This window comes from Lepidothrix coronata, unplaced genomic scaffold, assembly GCF_001604755.1.
Source record: "Lepidothrix coronata isolate B3197 unplaced genomic scaffold, Lepidothrix_coronata-1.0 Scaffold6, whole genome shotgun sequence".
In the NCBI taxonomy this organism is placed as follows: Eukaryota; Metazoa; Chordata; class Aves; order Passeriformes; family Pipridae; genus Lepidothrix; species Lepidothrix coronata.
The window spans coordinates 11,276,147-11,295,749 of record NW_016690186.1 but is presented as its reverse complement, the minus strand read 5'-3'; the positions used below and the strand labels follow the sequence as shown (position 1 = coordinate 11,295,749).

The 19,603-nt window shown below is 38.9% G+C and overlaps 1 protein-coding gene across 5 annotated transcripts in view; it reads left to right on the top strand.

The window, feature by feature from the left end:
* Window positions 1–220: 220 nt before the first annotated feature.
* The window catches only part of DLGAP1 (DLG associated protein 1), a 418,553-nt gene continuing 399,170 nt past the window's right edge, over window positions 221–19,603 (top strand). For 4 of the 5 annotated variants that reach the window (XM_017832746.1, XM_017832733.1, XM_017832741.1 and 1 more), the window contains exon 1: window positions 221–595. The gene's annotated coding sequence lies outside the window, so the exon portion shown is untranslated. Of the gene's footprint in view, window positions 596–761; window positions 792–19,603 lie in introns of those variants that run through there. The other variant, XM_017832750.1, reaches the window with a different exon arrangement.

The following is a 19,603-nucleotide window of genomic DNA, read 5'->3' as shown; positions in this document are numbered from 1 at the left end:
GCAGAAACATGAGAGTAGGTTGTTTTTTTCCAGCTGCTTCCTGCCGGGCGCTGGTAGCCGGGGTACAGTAGGGTCCCCTGGGACGGAGGCCCTGAGGGTCTTTCCCGAAGGCACGTCCTTGGGAGCGGGCGGGAAGGGCGGTCTGGCGTGCGGGGCTGGCGCGGAGGGGCAGCCCGGCCGCCGCCGTAGTAGCGAGCTGCTCCTCCGGTGGTTGGGCTGGGGAGCGCTGGGCTCCTCCTCCTCATCCCCCCCAGCAGTGCACAGCCGGGCGTGTGACTGACGAGTCTCCCCCCGTCTCTCTTTTTCTTTTTTTCCTTCTTCTTATTTTTTTTTTCCATGGGTACACACACCGAGACACGCACATGACAGTACTTGGGTGCCAGCGCCGGTGCATCGCCAGGAGGGCTGTGCTTCACTCCGGGCACGCACACACGCATGCTGCTGCTGCTGCTGCTTCTGCTGCTGGAAGTCTTTCTACACAGGGATTAGCAGCCACGTCTCGCTCTCTGTATTTCCCTGTCTCTTTCTTCTCCCTTCCTTCCCTTTCTCCTTCTCTCCCTCAAACGCCTGACTGACGGACGGCAGGCAGGAAAAGGTAAATGCGGGCGTGCTGATTGCTGACGGTACCGAGGGGTGATGGTGCTCGGAGGCGTGCTGCGCGCTACGCCCTCCGCTCGCCGGGCAGCCTGCCGGGCTCGCCCGCCCGCCTGCCCTCCCGCCGCGCCGGCGGCTGCCGCGGCCGCCGCTCCCCGACACTCGGCGTCTCGGGGGATCGGGTTTTGCCGCGAGAGGTTTGGCTTCCCCAGCCCCCCCCTTCCCTTCCTCCGACTCTGCGAGGCACAGAGGTTCCCCGCTATTGTGCTGCTCGCACTTGGTACCGCGGGTGCGAGCGTGCGGGAGCGCTTAACCAGGGGTTCGCGGGATGGAGGTTGGCGATTAATTACTGTCTGCGCCGAAGAGGAGAGCGCTTCCTCTGGCAGGGAACCTGAGCATTATTTATTAATCGGGGCTGGAGAGTGGCAACGGGAGGACTAGTCGTTGTCCCCGCGTCCCCGTACTGTGTCCCCCTCCCCGCTTGCTGCATCATTCAAATGAGTAATTCCTAGCTGGCCTTGCGTTGCGGGGCTCTCTTCCCCCTCCGCCGGGGCTCTGCCAGCCGCCGCGGACTGCCATCCTCCTTCTTTGCCCCGGGGGGCGCCCCCTCCCGCGGGGAGCCTTGCGGGCGAGCGACGCGGGGGCATCCGCTGTCCCGGGTCCTGCCCCGCCGTTCCCCGCAATCCATATGGAGCGCTGGCTCCATAACTAGTTGTCGCCAGTTGTTCGGGCAGAGTTTGTCCCGCGCCCCTCCCCGTCAGGACGAGAGCAGCAGGGTGGATATTTGCCTCCCCCCGCGGCGAAGCCCGAGTGGTGCGGGATTTCCGTGGAACCGAGAGGTCCCGCACCGCGCAGCCCCGCCGAGCGGACCGCGTCCCGCGGGGCTTGCCCGGACCCCAATCTAGACTCCCATGCCCAGAGGCGCGGGTGCCTGGGAGAGCGCTTCTAGCCGGCAGGGGACGGGAGGGAGGCGGTGCTGAGGAGCCTGTGCTCCCGGGCCCCTCGGGCAGCGGAGCGCCCCCGCTGCCGGGAAGGGGAGGTCGGGCGGGGTAGGCGCTCCCCCCTCCTCGGGCCAGCAGCGGCCCTGGCGGACAGGTGTGGGCGTTTAGCGGCGGAGAGCTCCGGTGAGCGCCCGGGCAGCTCCCGGGGCGGAGGTTAAAGCGCCCCCCGGGAAGGGCAGGCCTTCCTCGGCCGTGTCGGTGCCCATCGCTTCCCGGGCAGCGGGAGCGGTGCCGCTGCGCTCCCGCCGAGCGGGTGCCGAAGCGGGGTGGGATGGGCCGCCGCTGTCCCCCCATTCCCCGTCCGCCGGGCAAACAAGGCATTTAGCGAGGTCCGTTATGTAATTACGGCTTTTTTTTTTTTTTTTTCCTTCTTATTGCTGTTACTAAACCCGGCTCCGGATGCCGGCAAGGAAACGGCTACATAGTGCTTGTTTCTGAAGGAGGCTGATGGTTTTATTTGATCTCAGAGAAAAAAAAAAAATAGTAATTAATATTTAAGCGCTTTGGTTTCACACATGATTGATTTTTGGATAATCTCGTCTCATTCATGTTGTTTTCTACAGTTGTCAATACACTGTAAAGACAGAAAGATTTTTTTAAAAAGACTAATAACACAAGCAAAAATGGTGAGAAATGTAGTGGACAGCATATGAAGTTGATTATATATATAAAAAAGTAGTTGCTTAACTTATAGACTGCTTACAAGTGAAAGGTAGGTGTGCTTGTAGGCATGGTGTATGCTTAGCTGGTTGTATTGGATTGTATTTCAGTGTTAATGTACCTTTAAAAAGGCAACACTAATTTCTACTCCTGTGTGGGTCCGGTGTATAAATTTAAGGTATTTCCCCTCTCGTAAAAGACTATGAGTTTAAGCAGTAAACTGATTCAAGGGATCCAAAAGTCTAAAGGCTGCATATTCAAAGATAAACAGGATATATATTTGAAGATAAAATTGCTGCTGATAGTGATGATTACAGGAAAATTAAGAATAGTTAATGGCAACAACACCGCTCCTTGCTTTCTTCTGTATAGCTTACTTGTCTGTCCGATACTGTGTATTTCAGCTCACTATTTAAATTAGGTATTTAAATTAGGTATTTAAATTAGGTATTTAAATTAGGTATTTAAATTAGGTAACTACTTAAATTAGTATGAAATATTTAAAACATATGGGAGCAAAATATACTGTTTGTTAGAGAACTTATCAAGTAGTTTAAAGGGTGGAGTAGTGTTCCCTTATACATTCCCCTGAATTAAAGTTTTCTTTTTTTGTTCTTCATCAGAACTGTACATGTTAAATATCCTTGTTTAATTCAAGGCTCATTCTGGTCTATCTCTCGTGGGATTAACACTCAGAAGCATATCAGTGTAATCTATTTGTGTTAAACTTTGCAATGTTGTTCCTTCTATAAAGGTGGTGTATTTCAGTGCAGTTCTGGCTAGTGATGTTGCCACCTGAAAATACAAAAAGAACTGCATGAATAATTCATAAAATAGTATAATAAGTAAAGGTTATCCTGTACCAAGGAACAGTAGTAAGTAGTCTTCATGGAATTTTTTCATTTTAATTTTCACCTTGATCTCACACCATCCAGTAACTCAAATTTTCACCAAATTGAAAAAGACAGATGCAATGGCCTCAGAATGGTATTGCCGTTTTAAGCAGACGGGAGCTCAAGGCACTTTAATGCGAGATAGTTTATTCAGCCCTTCACCTCTAACCAAACTTAATTTTTACTGCCTCTTTTGTATTATCTCTCAAGATTCAAGAGAGCTATTTTTGTCAGGGGCACATAATTATTGCTTGTTCTCCTCTTATGCCAAATTTTGCACTTGTGCACAAAGCTCCTCCAAAGAAACCTGAAAAGGGGATCTCCATGGTAACGAGAGAGAGGAAGAGAGAGAGTAAGGATTTTTCCCTCACCATAGGTCAAGACTAGACACCCACCCATTCCTTAACTTGTAGCAGCATTCATTGGCACCTTCCTCTTAGTGGGTATTTTGTCTCCTGGGGTGTGCTTTTACTGTTGCCTCATGCTTCCAGAGAGGTGCTCTCAAGAATGATGCTACGCTGGATGATCCCAGCCTCTGTGTTTCTCCCTGCTCTAATCCTCCCTTCTGCTTACATCATATTTAAGTGTTTCTATATCTGTGTGATTTTGAGAAATAACTTGTTTTCCCCATCAAGTTTTTGATTTGAAGACTGGTCTTGTCTCTAACTGTGTATAATAGCTGACAGAACCTTACTCATTAGTCCACTTCAGATGAAAGTGTGTTCATCTCCTTTTTCTCTGTTATTTGTCTTTTTGGAGTCCCAGATATTTTGTAGCAGTCAAAGCAGTCTACATCTTATCACCACGGAGCAAGGCTGAATTTTATTTTTTGAGTCAGCATGTGATATGTGATACCAGCGTTACTGTTTGGTGATGTCCAGGGTAAAAAGAGTTTCTTTTGCCCTAACTCTGTCATCACAGAGCAGTAATATGGAGCACCTCTTTCTGGGGTAATCGTTGTGCTGGTGGTTTTTTTTCCCTTCTCTTCTTTGAAGAATTGTCTGCCTAGACTGTGTCTCTGTCAAAGCTGAGATGAAGTGAACACTTTTTATTCCAGATAATCCTGTAGTCAGATACTTAAAACTTTCATTGAGGAATATAACATATTTTCTGTTCCCTTTTTCCTTTCTGTATTCACTTTTTGTAGCTATGATCTCATGAGAGGATACCAAATGGCTTTTTAAATGGTTCCCTTAGGCTAGTGGTGCACCAGGTCTCCCTGGGCATATCTCCAGTTCTTTTGCCTTTGCCTGTGACATAGCTTGGGATAATTTGAAAACATCTGCTAGAGCAACCATCTTAATATAAGACAGCAGTCATCATTTGTCACTGAGCAATATGTCATTTGTGGCTCTCTAATTGAAGACAGATGCTGATGCTGACTTTGGCCTTCTTAACTTGTCTAGCTGGGAGATTGTCTATAGAAACACTTTGCAGTGCTTTGAAATCACAGTATTTCTACTTTTCTGTATCTCTGTGTTTCTTAAAGAATTGTCTGTGTAATTTGAAAATCTGCTCAAGAAACCATAATGATAGAAGCTAGTACTGCATAATCTGGCTTGCTAAGTAAACTTGACTTTATACATCTCTTCAGTGTCTTCTGTTAGATGAGAACCATTTTTGAATAGTTGCCTGTGAAGCCTTTTTCTTCAGCCTTTGAGAAACTTCTGATCTCTTTCTACCTGATGCCCTGTCCCTGCATTGATAGCATTTCAATGAATGTCATACATTCCAGTTGTTTCCCTCCTTTTGAAAATTTTGCTATCACCTTTAACTGACTTAAGAGTTTCTTCATCTTCTGACATCTCGTGCTACGGAAACTAGGGATTTGAGAAATTAGCTTCTAACTGTGTGAAGGAAATGTACACTTCTAGATATCTAGATCCAGATTTGAAACCTCAGTTCCTGTGGTTCAGGTGTCAAAAGCGTGTGGCATCAACTCGTAACAAAAGGTCTCAGTAGTTACAGATGGTGTCTTATACCTAGAAGGTGCTTTTTTAAGCTTTGTGGATTAATTTTGAATGTAGGTTGCAGTAGCTTGAGTAGCTTGCAACATCTTACATGTTTCAGCATCTTAATATCCTGATGTGATGACTGTGCTGGATCCAGTCAAGACTTTCTTGAGTTTTTCTTTCTGTTGGGGAAAAAGGGAGATTAAAAAATTGCCCAAGAATTGTGCTTGAAAGTCTGTTCGATGTTCAGGGTGTAAATCCTCTCTGAAGGAATTTCAAGGCAGGTGCTGATAGGTTGGTAGCTGAGTTAATTTTCAAGTGAAAGGAATGTTTTTTTTTCAGCCAGCTTCCTGAGTTTGACTTCAGTTGCTAATCCTGTGCTTGTACACACTTTCTTCCAATGTGTCTGTTCAGCTTTGCGGATGGAAGAGGATGATGTAGGTCTGTTTGATTGGAGGTCAATAAGAATAAGAGACAATGATTAGCAGTCTCACGTTGTCGTGGTAACTTCTGGTTTAGCAGTGTGCATCCAACATTGCAAGTCAACACTGAGAATTACTGTCTCACTACTGTCCTGTGTGTTTCTTCTGTCTTGCCATCAGCAAAAAAAAAAAAAAAAAGAGGAAGAAGAAAAAAAAAGGAGAGAAGAAGAAAAAAATTAAAGAGAAATGAAGGTGAAATCCAGGTCTGGTTTATGATGGTGGTCTCAACAATATCTATTTGTGCATAGCTGGACAACAGGCAGTGTTCATTTGCCTTTGTCCAGTCAGAAGAGTTGAGTACTCTGTGACACATAGTGTCTCACAGATATCCAAAGTATGCAAGAATCTTTAGTTCTTTCCATCCTGCAGTTGAAAGAATTTTGGAGTCCTTGCAGCACACCATTCACATAGGGTGAGCTTCATTTTGTGGTTTATAGAAGAATGCAGCTTTTGGGTTTGTGGTGCTGGAACTGCATGGGTGCAAAGGTTTCACAAGGATATCAAAGGAGATCCCTTATTCTCTTCACTGTGTCTTCTGGCTTTCTGTTCGCTGAGCAGAATGCTCAGGCATGGTTTGGTCCTTCAAAGGTGTCCACTGTTGTTGAGTCTGATAATGTTGTCAGATTTGCCTTTTTTTTTTTTTTTTTTCTGTCTTTTAAAACATCACTAAATTCCATTATCACATCCCATGTTCTAAGAACATACCATTGGACGAGCTCTGAGCAACCTGATCTAGTGGAAGGTGTCCCTGCCCAAGATGGGCTTTGGACTTATATGATCTTTAAGGTCCGTTCCAACCCAAACTGTTCTATGGTTCTGTGATCTACCTAGCTGTTTCTTCTGACAGAACTTTACTTGGCAGAGAAGTGCTTACTGCCATATACAGTTTATATGTATATATACATTACAGTTTTGTAAATAATAGTGATGAATATCCCAATGTACCTTTTTAGGGGCAGTGAGATGGCAAAGTAGAATTAAAAGCAGAAAAATCACCACAGCAAGGAATGAAAGAGGTAGAATTAGGGGAATTTATTGTTGTTTTGTACAAATTAAGTATTGCAAGCCCCATCATGTCAAAACAATTTAGATTAAAAAATGAACAGTGATTCTGTAATTCCATTCATTCATGGAAGAACTTTACAACTATGAAAGGTAATATTTGAGAAGATTATTAAAGTTATTTTCCAGATGGTGTATGTCCTTTAATGACAGCAGCAAAATAGGGTTAGTGATTACTAGATTAGTGGTACTTTGAAAAGTACCGTTATGTATGTCACTGTATGAAATTAAGTACTTTGGAAGAAGAGATGCAGTGTCTATCTAGGAAGCATTTTAACTTCTAGTGAAAAAGATAGATTTCTTAAAAATGGTGGTATGGATACCTACATGATAAAATGAACTCAAGTGGATTTATAAGCTGGAGAGCCTTTTTCTTACACATTTGGATCTCACCCTTTCTTGTAAAAAGGATCAATGCAGGTTTCTTTTCTAAAAAAAAAAAAACAAAAACAAAAAACCCCCACAAAAAACCAAACAAAAACCCCAAGCTACTGATACTGCACTCAGAAGAGACTAATGAATGGTGTTCAAACCAGCTGGCAGTTCTCTTAGCTCAGAAAAAACAAAAGTTTTTAATTCCAGTAATATTAAAACCTTATTCATGTAAAAACTATGGTAGCATCTTTCACTTTGTTTTCTTTTGGGTTCATTTTTGGGTTTTTGGTTTGGGTTTTGTTTTTTTTTTTTTTGGTCCGTGAAAGCTACTTCAAATATGATATTCTTTGTAGAACTTGTTTATCCACCTAAAGCCATTTACAGAATTGCAGTGGCATGGTAGTCTGAGACCATTCATTTCAACTTGGGTTGAAGTGTGAGTTGATTTTATTTTTTTTTGGTATGTAAAAATTAACATCTTTAATTTCCCCCCCCCAGGAAATCTGTGCAGTTTCTTATCATACTGTGATGGCATGTGGTCTGACTTCCAGAATTACTTGTATGGTGTTCTACATCTCTATAGCATAATATAAATGTTTCTACTGGTAATATACATGCTGTGTTTTACAGGGAGAGTTATACAGCAGAATTATATTTGAACAAAGGTATTTATAATGAAAATGTTCTTTTTTTTTTTGCTATGTCATGCTAATAATTTCTCAGTCAAGGAGCAAAACCAATAGCATTAAGCCTGTGAGACTCCTCACACATCACAAATATTCTAATGAGCTCAATAAAAAAAAAGACTTTTACTATTCTATATATATGATCAAGTCCTTCATACTATTTGTCTTCAAATAAAATGTATTTTCAGGAAAAAAAAGGATATCTCTGTAAAGGCAGATGGATAGGAAAAAAAGGAATAGTAATTTGCACATTTTTGGGTTTACTAGATTTTAATAATTCTCAGAGGTACATTTAGACAAAATAGGGAAATGTCATTCCTATTTTCAGAAATTGATGGGAAAAAAAGCCTTGCACAGTTAGCAATGAGATCTTAAATACACAAAGAGAAAAGTTGAACAAAAGGGCATTTGGCAGTATTCAAGTACTTTGGTCATTCACAAAGCAGGTAGTATGTACGGTACTTCTAAAATCAGTGCAGCAGGCTGGAAAATAGTTAATCTCTTATGTTAAATTACTTTGCAGAGGATATTTTTGACAGAATCAAGGCAAAATATGAGAGTATACTAAAGTTCTTGACCTATTCTTTGCTCTTTATGCTGACTGGCATTTTGAACATGAACTGCAGGAGCAGGTCGCCTGCCCTGTATGAGATGTTTAATATTGAGCACCAATTGGTCAGGGCCATATTAGAGGGATTTTTTTCATCAGAAGAAATGCTGACATGCAGTACCAACACTTGTGTTTGTTACACTTGTAGAGCCCTTCTGAAGACAAAAATATTTGCTAAGTGATTATTTAAGGATCACAGCATTTCTACAGGATCTAGGAGAAATTAATTACATCATGTTTCTTCATTCTAAATTTCTGGTGCTTCCATGGCAATGCACAGGAAAGCATGGTGAGAGAAAGATGAAGATTCATCTCAGTGTCCAGTTCAGTTTCTTTTGGAACTAAAAGAAATTTGGCATACAATGAGAAGAAAATTTGGAATTTGTTCTGTGTGTCCAATATTCAATTTTTCTAGCAGACTATAGAAACTATAATTTGCTTTTTGGCCTTCAACTTTATCTTTAATTTGCTTCTTGAGATGCTATAAGATCAAAATAATTTGTCTTTTCCCAAGGATTTTCAGTCTCTCAAAGAACAGAGAAACTAATATGTAGAAAAGCCCACAAATATAAATCTGATTTGTTTAAAAGCTTCAATATTATTATTCTGTAATGGTGTGATGCTAAAGTTTATCCTCATGTTTAATACAGTGCATAATTTAAAACAAATGCTACCAGTGATCTCTGTGTGATAATGTGTCCCTTGTCCAAGAAAGAATGCTTCAATCTGAGGTTATTGCAGAAAACCCCAGTATTTTATTTTATTGCAAATAAAGGGATACTGATGAATAAATTGGATATGGATTTTCTTCTTCATTCAACTGTGCTACTTGTTTGTTCGTTTTTATACAGAACTGGGATAATTTGTTGTATAATTAATTAATTAATTGATGGGTCTGCTAGATCTCGTTTAGCCTTTCTGGCATCCTTAGCATAGAGTCCTTGCATCTGACTTAGTCATTGGTTTGAACACTTGGTGAATGAAGAAGTGCCCTGATTTTAAGCATTTGGGTTTGGTTTAGTTTTTTATATCTTTGTTTTAAAATGTGACCATCGTGTTGACTCTGGTATTGTGTGTACATGAGAGCTTTGTGTTGTTGAAGAACATCAATTATTTCAGATTTATCTGTCACTTTTGCCTTAACATTTATTCTAATCATAAAGTGCTCCATACTCATCTTTCCTTCCATATCCAGCTCATGGCATCTACTGCTTATATTAACAATATACTTGATAAATGTGGAGTACCTCTTCAGGCTTATATATGCTTTGAATTTAGGTTTAAATCAGGATTGACCTTTTGGTGAGGATTTTTTGTTTTTTCTCAACCACGGGGAGAACAAAAGTGAGAGTGAGTTCCCTTTAAACTCCCTTGTTCTTGGTGTTGATCTCTCCCTACTCTTTGGTCTTGTAGGGAAGGCTGAAGAGAAGCTGAGATTAGCTGTTCAGGCACATGGGACACTTCAAAGAGTTCTTGTCTTTCTGGTGGAAGTAATGAGAACTTCAAGGAGGAAAGGTGAATTCCTTTTTGAAAAGTGTTGAAGGCAGTAAGTGTACTCCTCACTCCCACCTCAGGGCTGAAGTGGCAACTTTAGCTATTGCTATCAGGTGGCCTTGAAACATGAATTTATAGACCTGATAGCTTAAATCAGTAGCAGACTCCACAAGCCCTAGGTCAGACCTACAGCGCTTACTCACTTAACTGCACACATGTGGTAAACCTGACTAGTCACAAGTTCACTTCTCAAGAATAATCAGTCAGTGGATATATTATTAGGCAGTTTTTCTGCATAGTCACAGTGACTGGCCAGAATTTTTGGGCAGCAGCAGCACAGTTACACTGCACTCATATTTTTGATAATAGTAAACGCCCCTTACTAATGGTAAAGGAAACAGTATTTTTAAAGAGTTTGATATGTGCCTTCTACAGAGTATAAATAGCCAATATGTTATTTATTACACCATGTTGTATGGCTGAATGAATAAATATATACAATATGCCTGTAATAGAGCTATATTGTAAAATCTAATATGATAATGCTTTTTCCACTACAGCAGAGCTCAGTAATTTATTAGTACAATTTGGTATCACGAGTATGAATCATTCTATTTTAGTGGATACAAACAAATTGCTTTACATTTGTATAGTAATTTATTACTCAAAGCTGAATGCATGTTTTGTGTGATACTGAGATGCTTGAAATATTAATTTTATTTGTATGTATTTCTGGGGGGAAGAAAGTAAACCTTTCAGCACACAGTATTTAAACAATTATCAGGAAACATTTGATTCAGCAATCAAGAGAACAGTTCTTGATCCAATTGAATTTCAATGACAAGTGATCCTGGAGCCAAACTGGGCCCTCGTAACATCCAGTACTGAAACTTTTGTGTAACCCAAATGCTCAGTCACTTTCCAGTTAGTCCATCTGTAATATGATTTTTTGTAAGGTAAGCTGCCTGCTGTGTGTTTTGTGGTAGAAAAAGTTAAGCCACAGTATTAGAAAGAAAATGTTTAAATACATTGATGAGTATGTGTGCTCCACATCTCATCTGTTTAAAATTGATAAATAATGAAAAAAAATCATTTTGCTTCCTCCTTTGAATTTGCAGATTAGTCATGGATTGTTGCCCACAATTTAATGGAGCCTAATCATGTAGTCCTTTCTTAATAGATTCTGTTATTATCATTACAATATACCAGTTAAATAAGTAAATTAATTCAGTGGAGTCTCTGTAGAGCTAAGTTTGTGTGTATGCTGGAAAATGAACTGTGGAAAATGTAGTATTAATGGTTTTGTAAAGCATTTTCTTAGTTTGCATGGACATATTTTAAGAAGTAGGATTAAATTTGTTGTATTTATTGCTAGGTCAAATACTTTTTGAAAGTAGGATTAAATTAGTCATACTTTATCTAAAATTCTGTTTGTGCCTAATAAACAAAGATGAAATTAAACCAAAGATATACAGAAGAAAATACTTTGTAAAAAAACCAAATACTCAAAACTATATTTTATCAAAATAGACCAGATCTTGCTCCTTTCTATGCACCAACTGGATAGCATTAACAGGAAGGAGAAATGCATTTGCAGTAGAGTTTATTTCAGTAGGTGCAAAATGCAGAAAACTAGGTTTGTGACTGGTGTGTTTACAGGGAGGCAAGTAGGATGAAAGCAGGAATGGATTTGACTTAATGGTAGATTCAAGTAGGTAGAAGTGTAAATACATAAAGCCAAGTGAAAACCTGGTTTTGTTATGTAATTTCTTTTTTTGGCATCTAATATTTGGAGATTTTTAAATTTTGCCTCACGCTGGACTGGTTTTTTGTTTTGGGTTTTTTTTGAGGAAGAGAGGGGTAAAAGTTAATCATCTGGATAGTGGAATATATGACAACTGGAGGGGGGGGAAACAAATTAAACCCCCCCCAAACAAACCAACAAAAAATTCAAGGTCATCGGTTACAATAGTTTCCATAGCCAATTAAGGAGTGAATTTGAATTTTCAGACCTTAAGGGTTAGCACGTGGGACATTAAGCCTCAGAATAGTCCGTGGGTAAAGCAAGAGCAGACCATGTGTAAGAAATGTCTTAAGCAGTGAATATACAACTGGCAAATCATTTGTGTAGTTCAGGGCACAATAATGCATGAGGTGTGTTCACTGTCTCTGCAGTGACTAACACAGTATTAACATCCTTGCTGTAGTAAAAATATGATCACTGTTTATTTGGTAGGATGTTGTTGTCCAGGTAATGAATTTGAAATGTTAGAGTTTGGCAAGAAGAAATGAGGTCATATGAAAATTATTGTTTTGAACAACAGAACATCACATCAAAATGAAGCAGTACGGATAATTTCGGAGTTTTCTTTGCCGGCTTAATTGCAAGTAAACACATAATTTGAATTAATTTTATATCATAATAAAGATGCATAACCAAGGACAAAGATTAAACAATTTAAAGTTATGCTTTTAGATTTTCAAATAATTAGACTTTTATTTATGACATAAGTTCCAAATGAATTTCTTGTTTCAGATGTGATAAATAGACTATTCCTCCTTTCAGACCATGACTAGTAATATAAGTGAAAATAGCACAGTAATTTGGAACAGTAACAGTAAAAAAAATTACACTGTTAAACAAATTGTAACGTGCTGCATATTCCCTAAATAATTACCTAGCAGATGAAGTCAAGACAGATTAAAATATGCTTGTAGTTCGAAATTCAAATTAATTCTCCATTATATTTTGTCAACATTGTGAATTTCAATTTATATTAACCTTTCCAACTATTCTGTAAGGTCAAACAGTCTTATAAGTTTTTTACTGGTGGAGTGGAATCTTTTGTGCATGTCAGAGTTCAAGGAGCTTCTTGACAAAACTCTTAATCATGTGGTTTAGTTTCAGGTAGTCCTTCAGAGATTTGGTCTCTGTGATCCTTGTGAGTCCCTTCCAATTGGAGATATTCTATCTATGATTTTTAGATTGCGTAAAATCAGAACACCATTTGAAATAAACGGACTTAAATGGGTCCAGATTTCAATATCTTCAACAAGATGTATAAAAAGAACATGTCCTTAAGCCAGCATAGCCTGATGGAGCCTCTAACATATATACACATATAATTTTTATTGCTAAAAGCATCTCATGATTGAGCATAGCTAGGATAATCCATAGAAGCTTGATCTGATACTCACTGAAATCCGTGGCTCACACTGTGAATGTAATGTCCATCATTGCCTTAAGCAGGCATTGGATTGTGTCAATATGTTAGCACAAAGATCACATCGTTTTTTCTTTTTTTTTTTTTTTAATGAGACCTGCTGGGATATTGGCAGTTCAGAATATTATCTCCTAAATTCTTTACTTTTCCACATGAGTCATTTGAAAGGCAGACTTTATACTGCTTGCTACTTGGTCTCCTTTGCATGTGGTTAATATTTGAGTTTCTTGACATTGTATATGTGTACAAAAATGACACTTTTGAAGACTCAAAAAAAGTTATACAGTTCAAAAGTGAACGTCCAAGATAACTGAAATCCCAGTTCAGGCTTGACTTTGTACATTGTAGACAGATATTCCAGGTTTCTTTCAAAGAAAAACTTAATCCCCACTCAGTAAACCTGCACATAACCTATGTTTTATTTCTGCCTCATGTTAGATATATGTATAGTACTTAATGGAGGTTGAATAGGTCATGAGATCATCTAAGCTGACTTGAATTTTGCATACGGAGGATGGAAACTGGCAGTTAAGCTAAATGTTGGAAGATAAAGGCACTATTTCTCCCACTAAGGATTTGTAGTTGTCAAGACTGTCAAATTCATTTGTGTGTCAATTACAGTTCCAGAGGTGAAAAGTCAGACTGCTTTTCAAGACAAGTTTTTCTAATTAGAGTAATGAATGTTTGATTAATATTCCATTAGTAATAATATATGATAATTATACACTGATGGGCTGTCGCTTTAACTATGTACAGAGTAAGATCACAGATGCATTTTTATGTTGCTATGCCTTTGTCAGCTTTGGTTCCCATCAACAGTCGGCTTTATGCAGATGCTCACTGAAACATTTCAGAAATACATTTTATCTGCAAGCCTGTTAAATGATGCTACACGTCTGCTTTGTGGGTCAATGCCTATCTCTTGCTTTGTTTAACATTTCGACAGAATTCTATGCTTTGACATTCACTAGACCGAGCTTGCAGATAGAAACTTTACTATTTGGGAAATGCACTGCATGGGGAAAATTCTGATTTACTAACTGAATAAATACAAATCAGAAAATAACAGCAACTTCATAGAACTACGGTGGAAAATGTGCATTTTTTGACATCTGGAGGTTAAAAACATTTCCTTACAATAATAGATGTTGTAGAGATGCATGCAATTAATATTCAGAATCCCTGAGTTAATGTCATCTCTCTCTGTGACGGTGATTGTTGAATTCAGCTTAGTTCTGTGGGATGAGGGCTTATTGTGTTTTCTGGTGAACTTCACGGTCTTCACTTTCTAAAGCAGTTCTGGAACTCGTTGCTGACTGTGGGCATCCTGGTACGTGAGGCATATTATGAGGGAATGGGGGGAAAAGTTGCAAGGATTGAGTGAGGTGCCATGAATTGCATAGCAGAATGCTGGAGCAGCAGACAGAGACTGCCTGGATGTGCATCTGACTGAACTCTCCTTTTTTCTCCTTGCATGGTTTTCCATTCACACCAGCTCAGGGGACCATTTTCTTTGTATTGCAACCTTTACATTTGGCTGAAACCATGTGTCACAGAGCAAGAACGAAGTTTCTTTCACAATTGAAGAAAGGAAACCTGATTGATGCTGGCATACATGTTTATGTGGGCCTTGTGTTAATTACCCAGGGTTGCAAATGAACAGAGATGTACACCAGTTTTGTGTGTGCATGCTACAGTGTATATAGGAACAATTATGGTATTTGAATGTTTCATTCATCCCACACTGGATTAAATCAATTGTTTCCAACCCTTTTAGTCTTGGCACATTTTTATGGTATTAAATATTGTATTTTTTAAACAAAACTGAATTCCTTTTCTGTTTAATAGTATCATATAGGGTTCCCAAGAAGTTAAGAACTATAGTTCAAAGCAGTCTTGCTGTTGGAATAGCGAAGGAATGAGTTACTGTAGAGGACTGTTATCCTTTCTGTGTCCAGCTGCAAATCTGAGAGAAGAGCTTTGCAATTAGCTTTTGTAAATACTAGCTGACAGCAGAGGAGGGTTGGAGACTTTGGTTTTCTGGGCTCCACTCCAGGTTCTGGAATGAAATATACTTCAGTGACTGCGTATCTCCCTGCCCCTGTCTCATCTGTCTTCCCTAGTCTGACTACTTTCTCTCCTCATCTTGACTCATGTTCCTTCTGTGTGCACCATGCTTCTTAATGCCCTTTTTCTGTGTGGCTACCTCTGCCACACTTTCTGTAGAGCATGGATGGAAGATAGAAGGTACTAGAAGCAGTACATTTTTATCTCATTTTTGACATTCATGTGCCCCGTTGAACAGCAATAAGCCAGAGACAAAGTCTCTTGCTCACCTGCAGATTGAGATGTGTTCAGTAACTGGTGCAGGGGAACTGGGGGACAAAGAGGAGTTTTCTTGCAACTTCTAATGTGCTCCTGTTGGGTGAAATGAAACAGCAATTTTCTGAGGCCACCTTTTTGAGTTTTTTATCACTTTCAAGCCAGAATAACCCTGTTGCCCTATTTTTAGGAGTGGGAGTGGTAGCTTTTCGGTGAGATATTTTTAAGAATTTAACTTCAACAAAGCTGTTTTGTTGTTTTGTTTTTCTTTTTCTTGTTTGTTTTTTTTTTAACTCATATGCTTAGGCATATCTCAGCTGCTCTTTTTAAAAAGTTTAAGAACTGAACAACTCGGGTATTTTCTGTTCGTTTGTGAAACAGATTATTTCACGATTTTTTGTTTGAACAAAATTAATTAAAAGATTCAATCAGAACTAAGATCAGATTGTCTGTAAGCCTGCTAAATGATGCTACACATCTGCTTTGTGGGTCAATGCCTATCTCTTTCTTTGTTTAGCATTTCAAGACTCTTAAATGGCAGTCAATTGCCGTTTAAGGAGTGTTTCCAGTTCATAGAAGAGATTGCTTTACCAGGAAGCACTTTGTAGAATATTATGAATGGCTCAGGACTGTGCAAAGTCTCTTTGCCACTCATGTGGAGCTGCTTTCAAGGACAGTGTACAGAGACCATAATTTAGCAGTGGATGCTGCTGATTACTCACAGAAAACTAAAATCCAGAGGTAGCACAGAAAAGTGCTTTGAGAGAGATGGCAGCTGGAGAAACTTGGCCAGGAAGAGCAATTTTTGGTTGTTCTTAACAGGAGTTACCAGGACTTTTGGTACAAAAACTTCTTATGGCAGTGAGCTGAGAAATTGATATCCTAACACGAAAGCAATTAATTAGGATTGTTTTGGGGAAAGATGATGTAGGTGTTTTGAAAAGTGCTCTTAGGAAGGTGAAGGTGACCTGAGAAATTCACTGATATGCTCAGTTGTATATCCCAGTAAATATTCTCAACAACAGAGGGGATCTTGCTTTAGACATGCTATGTGCAGTGTACAGTCCATGATATACCAGCAGAAAACTTCATGGGGTATTTCTACACCATTAAGAGTAAACTGGCCTCATGACAGGATGCATTTGTAATTCAAGAGAAGGTTCAATTAATGGATTCTTTCTTTAAAAGAGAGGACAAATGTTACTAAATACTGCCATTTCTTGGTGAAATTGTATTGGGAAGACTGCAATAGTGCCTAAAAGGCTAAGAAAACAACTAAACTACTTACTGGGTGCTGTGATGTAGGCTGACCTTGAATATGGTGAATACATTCATCATCAGCTGATATTGCAGCCTTCAGCTTTTAGTTTTCTGATGCTAAATGATAATCTAATTCCTGCTAAAACTGTAGTGTGCTTTAAACAGTGCTGTCTTAAAGCTGTAGTGGTAACTTCATCTCCTGATCTTTGCTCTTTTTTCCAGTTTAAATTTTTTTTTGTAATATTAAGTTAATTTTCAGTATTTCTGTCCTAAAAAATATGTACTTGCAGTCTGCTTGAAATGGTTTTAAAGAATTTAAAGTTCTCCTTTAATCATCATTAGTAGTTGAACAGAAGCATTTTTAACTTGATTTGATCAGATCTATGCTCCTTAGTGCAATGAAATCAAATGTAATGTAATGTCAGCTTCTTTATATAGGGTGAGTAATGAGACTGTTTTCACCCAAATGGAATGTAAACTTTTTTATTATTTTAGCTTTTATTTTCCATTGGAATTCTTTGTAGAAAAAGTACATATGTTGCTCATATTTTAGAGGCCTCTTGGTAGAGAGTACAGTTTATTCTGTTGCTAATAATAAAACCACTTTTCTTTCCCATCTGCACTATAAAAATGTTATTAATCTTCAGTATCACCATATTTCTCAAATTATATTCACATTTAAATAATCTTGTAATGGTGACCAAACAGTCTGTGTATTTCTGTGTCTTGAGATGATACCACTGTTACCTGTCAGATAATATTTTCCATGTTCTCAGTTGGATATAGCTCTGGAACGTTGTGTGTTATGTGTGGGAAACCGTTTCTGCTTATGGATATTTTTAATGCTTATCTCTTCATTCTGCATTAGTACTGCATCTTAGAAGCAATAGCTTCTGGAAGAATGCTCCTGCTCAGCTGACAATTCAGGAGAGGTAGCTGTCCCTCACAGGAAAGATTTACATTATATCTTTTTGTTTAGGCTTTACTTGGATTTTGTGTGTTCTATGGAGCCTGAGAGGATATGGGTCTTTTGCTCCTGTAGCAGACAACCCATTATATGTATCTAATACAACTGAAATAGCTGTTCCAAAGAAGAACCTTCCCTGGCCAGCTAATTACAGCTTTTTGATGTGTTATTTAAGTGTCTTACCACAGAGCTCAGAGGTTACCTCTTAATTTGTCTGGTTTTATTAACTGTGGGTGTGGCACATTGCAACAGGGGGAAATCAGCACTGTTTGTTTTCCTTGATGTTAAAAACATTACATTAATAATTTCATATTTTAACAGTATTATTTGGCTATCAACTGATTTTATAGAGGATTAAACTGCACTCTTGATGAGAATAAATGGATTTTAAGCTTCAGCAATTAATATAAATTTAATATAATTTGACAGATCCTAACATGGGCTTCAAACAGACCTAAATTAAGTACCTTTATGATCATTTTGATGGTTCCTTTGTGGTATTGAAACTATTGTTCTTTCATAATCACATCTTGTTAAAGACCATAAATAAGTTAACTCTGATCATTTTATATCAAAATAAACTTTGAATATTTAATACTCCTGTGTCTCTCACATAGCTACAAAAGACTTTTGCAAACATATTGGGTGAAAATTCCTGCATGCTAAGCAACTGTATGGAAATTATGACCTATTTTCAGATACTTTTTAGACAAATGTTAAGATGGAAAAAATTGGAATTGCATTTGGAACTAGTGTAGGAACATGTTTTATTACAGTATCTCTATAATGATAAGGCTTGAGTTAAAACTGATATATGGAAACTTCAACAATTTGCTGAAATTCAATGGATTCCAACTTGTCTGCCATTTGGAGTGGTTATATCTTGCGTTCATTTCTATAGACCTTTTTACAGGAGTGCATCAAAAAGGATAATGACTTGGAGTTTATACCTACTGCATGCAGAGTCACACCAAGAAAATACGTGTGTGTTTTTTTTTTCTGCAAATATATATTATCAAACATGTGACAGCACTGTTCTTATAAAAAGTATTTGACTGTTTGAAATAATTCTTGTGTTGTTGATGTGGTTTGCATCTGGTGACTTTTTAGACTTGATAACGTGGAGTTGTGTTGTGAGCTGTGACCCAGGTTAAAGCACAGGAGAACAATATCTCTTTTATTGTGGGTCACTGTGGCCAGAGGATGCTGCACTGGGGGCATTGCATTTGGTAGCCAGACTTTCATTAGTTGTCTCCCTTTTCTCCCTCTGAGTATGAAGACTTATATTTCTTACACTCCTGAGGCATAGTCCTGAAAGGTCGTCTCTTCCGAGCTAGCAAGAGGAGCTCAGTTTATCTTGTGAATTAGTGGAAATGCCAAAGTGGGAGCTAGTTTTAGATACACTGCTCATTTGGGAAGGGAGAGCTGGGCTCACACTGCATACAGATATGCAAATAGGTAATGATTTTAAAACAAGGACAACAGTATGTGACTCATAATGCAAATGCAATAAGTAACTCAGTGCTTTTTATCTGATTTTAGTGACCCTCTAATTCACTCTTTATTAGACGATCTGATTTTGTCATGAACAAAAATCAAGTATGCAAATTTAGTCACCTCAGTTTATGTTGCAGATTTGCATATGTATATGTAAATAAAATTACAAAACCCTTGTACAGATAGACAGATGCTGTCTCAATCTCTGCAGACCTGTGTTTGGATATTTTGGGGTTATGTTTGATCATAAAATTAAATTGAGTTTTTGTGCAACTCCATATGTTTCTGTGGTGGTGCTCAGGGGTAACCTAGTTAAGAAGTTCATCTTTTACATGAGAGGGGGCAAGAATGGAGGCCAAATTCTGCTTTCTTTGATATTTTGCAATTCTGTAAATGTTTTCTATTTTTAGTTGATGTTCATGTTGTTGCAGTACCACCTCTGAAGGCTGAATGATATTGGTACCTTCTTGTAGAAAACCATTATTCTTCTTACCCTTTATTATCACTACCCTATGAAGATATAA